General features: G+C 43.7%; 1 pseudogene; it reads left to right on the forward strand.

The window, feature by feature from the left end:
• The window catches only part of LOC112093273, a 9,847-nt pseudogene extending 6,047 nt beyond the window's left edge, over positions 1 to 3,800 (forward strand).
• Positions 3,801 to 4,313: the final 513 nt, after the last annotated feature.

The raw sequence follows: 4,313 nt of genomic DNA on the forward strand, positions 1-4,313 counted from the left end.
GGAAAATCAAAGTGAGATCCTGGAGCACTTGACACAATTGAAGATCAATCTTCCCTTACTACATGTGATCAAGCAAGTGCCGGCTTACGCCAAGGTTATAAAGGATCTGTGCACTATAAAGAGAAAGCACCATGTCAAGAAGACTGCATTCTTGACAGAACAAGTGAGTGCGGTGATTGAGCAGAAGACACCGCTGAAGTACAAAGATCCTGGCTGTCCCACCATTTCCTGCACCATTGGGACACGCGAATTCGGCCAAGCATTGTTAGACCTAGGATCGAGTGTTAACCTCATGCCTTATTCAGTCTACTCGCAATTAGGTCTTGGCGATATTAAGCCCACATCTGTGGTTCTGCAACTGGCCGATCGATCTATTAAGAGACCACGAGGAATAGTGGAAGATGTGTTATTGCAAGTTGATAAGTTCTACTATCTTGTGGATTTTGTTGTTTTGGACACTCAGTCAGTGGTTGATGTGGAGTCAAAAATCCCGATCATCCTTGGAAGACCATTCCTCGCGACAGCAAATGCTCTAATTAATTGTAGAAATGGTCTAATGAAGATCTTTTTTGGGAATATGACTCTCGAGGTAAATGTTTTCAACATTGTAAAACAACCACAAGACGATGATGAGTGTCACCAAACATTCTTGATCGACACACTTGTCGAGGAGGAGGTTCTGCTACAAAGCAACTCTGAAGATCTTGAAAACCTCCTCCAAAATTCTGAGTCTGAAAGTTTCGGTCCTTGTGAGTTGGCTAACATTTCTGCCATTTTCAACAACTCACAAGACAGAGGAATTAATTTTAAGCAATTGTGTTTCGAGGAACTTCCGTAAGGGAGAGAGAAACCAAAGCCTTCCATCGAAGAGACCCCAACAGTGAAACTTGCTCAACTACCTGAAGGATTGAAACATGCATTTTTGGGAGTCGGCGATACCTTTCCTGTTATCATTTCTTCCAAACTCGATGCATCACAAGAGCAGCGGTTGATCAACATGCTGCAAAAGCATAGATCTGCATTGGGTTGGACGATTGCTGATATTAAAGGGATCAGTCCTTTGATTTGCTCCCATCATATTCATTTGGAAGAAGGAGCTAACCCGTGAAGAGATCCTCAAAGAAGATTGAATCCAACAATGAAAGAAGTGGTGAAGAATGAGGTTCTCAAGCTATTAGATGCTGGCATCATTTATCCTGTTGCTGATAGCAAGTGGGTTAGTCCGACCCAGGTAGTGCCAAAGAAATCGGGGGTCACTGTGGTGGAAAATGAGAAAGGGGCTCTAGTTCCCACAAAGGTCGTGACTGGTTGGCGCATGTGTATTGATTATCGCAAGCTTAATGCCGCCACTCGCAAAGACCATTTTCCACTTCCATTCATCGATCAAATCCTAGAATGAGTAGGAGGTCATCCTTTCTATTGCTTTCTCGATGGCTATTCAGGATATTATCAGATAGAGATAGCATTAGAAGATCAGGATAAGACAACATTCACATGTCCTTTTGGCACTTATGCCTTTCGGCGAATGCCATTTGGACTGTGTAATGCACCTGCCACATTTCAGAGGTGTATGATGAGCATTTTTAGTGATATGATCGAAAAATGTATGGAAGTGTTCATGGATGATTTGACAGTTTTCGGAGATTCATTCGACACGTGCCTTCTCAACTTGGAAGTTGTTCTACAAAGATGTGAAGAGAAGGGTCTCGTGCTCAATTGGGAGAAGTGTCATTTCATGGTGTCATCCGGCATAGTTCTTGGGCACATTATTTCTGAAAGAGGAATCGATGTCGACCGTTCTAAGGTTGAACTCATTTCCAACCTTCCCACCCCCAAGGCCGTTAAAGATGTCCGATCTTTTCTGGGGCACGCCGGATTCTATAGGAGGTTCATTCAGAACTTTTCATCTATAGCGAGACCGCTAAGCAACCTCCTAGCAAAAGATGTTGTGTTCAACTGGACACAAGAGTGTGAGGATGCATTCCGAACACTCATCACAAAATTGACTTCTGCCCCTATTATGCAGTCACCAGATTGGAGCTTACCTTTCGAGATCATGTGTGACGCAAGTAATTATGCTGTGGGGGCCGTTCTTGGTCAACGAAGGGAGGGGAAGCCTTTCGTTGTCTACTACGCAAGCCGTACTCTGAATAGTGCTCAAATGAACTACTCTACTACTGAAAAAGAGTTGCTTGCTGTAGTATTTGCCCTCGACAAGTTCCGTGCATATTTGATTGGTTCACCTATCACCATCTTTACAGATCATGCCGCCCTTAAGTACCTTTTCTCCAAAAAGGATGCTAAGGCGCGTTTAATTAGGTGGATCCTTCTCCTGCAGGAATTTGACTTGACAATCAAGGACAAGAAGGGAGTCAAAAATGTGGTGGCGGACCACTTATCTCGTCTTGAATTTAATGATTCCGCCGAAATTCCTGCTATTAGAGATGACTTCCCCGATGAACATCTCTTCGCCGTCACTAAGATGCCATGGTATGCGAACATTGTTAACTACTTGGTGACGGGCGAGATTCCATCTACCTGGGGTGCACAAGACAAAAGGAAGTTTCTGGTCGAGGTTCGTAACTTTTATTGGGATGACCCCTATCTTTTTAAGTACTGCCCCGACCAGATCATAAGACGATGCATCCCAGATGATGAAGTGTCTAGTGTCCTGAACTTTTGCCACAACGATGCATGTGGCGGTCATTTTTCTATGAAGAAGACCGCCGCGAAAATCTTGCAGTGTGGTCTCTATTGGCCCACTTTATTCAAGGACACCAATGACTTCTGCCGTTCCTGTGAGAGGTGCCAAAGCTAGGTGCTTTGTCCCGTCGCCATATGATGCCCTTGAACCCGATTCTCGTAATGGAAATATTCGATTGCTGGGGGATAGATTTTATGGGACCATTTCCACCTTCTTATGGATTCCTCTACATACTCCTCGCTGTGGATTACGTGTCTAAGTGGGTAGAAGCCGTGGCGTACCGGAACAACGATAACACTACTGTTGTAAAGTTCTTAAAGGAAAATGTGTTATCTCGATTTGGAACGCCGCGTGCCATCATCAGTGATCAAGGCACCCATTTCTGCAACCGTTCTTTTGAGGCTATGATGCGCAAGTACGGTGTGGTTCATAAAGTTTCAACAGCCTATCACCCACAGACAAATGGCCAAGCTGAGTTGGCCAATAGGGAGATTAAGCAAATTCTAGAAAAGACGGTTAATCCTGATCGCAAGGATTGGTCTCTACGCCTTCCAGACGCACTTTGGGCATACCGCACTGCTTATAAAACCCAACTTGGGATGTCTCCCTACAGGCTTATCTTTGGAAAAGCCTGTCATCTACCTGTAGAGCTCGAACATAAGGCTTATTGGGCTACCAAGGCCCTCAACTTCGACCTCAGCGCTGCAGGTGTCAATCGGAAGCTCCAGCTTTCCGAAATCGAGGAGTTAAGGAACGATGCCTATGATAATTCCAGGATCTACAAGGCAAAAATGAAAGCGGCTCATGATAAGCAGATCCTGAGGAAGAACTTTGAGCCGAATCAGCGGGTTCATCTTTATGATTCCCATTTGCATCTCCACCCCGGTAAGTTGAGGTCGCGGTGGACTGGCCCGTTCATAGTGAAACGCGTTTTTCCCAATGGTGCTGTCGAGGTTGAAGACCCAACTGATGGGAGAATCCTTAAAGTAAATGGCCAGCGTTTGAAAAATTACTTAGAGCGGGTGAACCAGGTTGAAGAGATCATTCTCGACGACCCCGTTTACCAGTCCTGAGTAGTTTGCTCACATCTCATGTATCATATTTTCATTTTCTATTTTCTTCGTTCCTTTTTACATTTTTTTTTTATGTGTGTTTTTTTGGAGAATCATATCAGGAAGCTCAGGTTGTGCTCAAACGTGGAAAGCTCATCGTCCAGGTGTCTTCTTTCTCTATTTTTCATAATTTTTTACACTGAGGACACTGTCTGATTTTGGTTGGGGGTGGTGAGCATATTCATGCGTAAGAGTGATTTTTGTCATGTTGATATTTGGGTTAAAATTTTTGCAAAGTTGTCTGAGTATGATTTCAAAATGATTGGTTTGAGTCGATTTTTTTTGCTATCTTGGTTACTAAGAAATGACTTCCAGAGTTTCTTTTTGCACGTGCTAAACCTTGTGGTAAGATGGATGTTAATGCATGTCAGCTGAGAAAATTCTTAACTTTAAGTGCTTATTTTTGGTGAGTTACATGGTTAGTGGTATGCTTGGTGCATATGCTTGAGGGATGGATTTTGGGTTAGATAGGAATGATCTTATGTAATAGAGCCTCA

This window comes from Morus notabilis, unplaced genomic scaffold, assembly GCF_000414095.1.
Source record: "Morus notabilis unplaced genomic scaffold, ASM41409v2 Scaffold1334, whole genome shotgun sequence".
NCBI classification, from domain to species: Eukaryota; Viridiplantae; Streptophyta; class Magnoliopsida; order Rosales; family Moraceae; genus Morus; species Morus notabilis.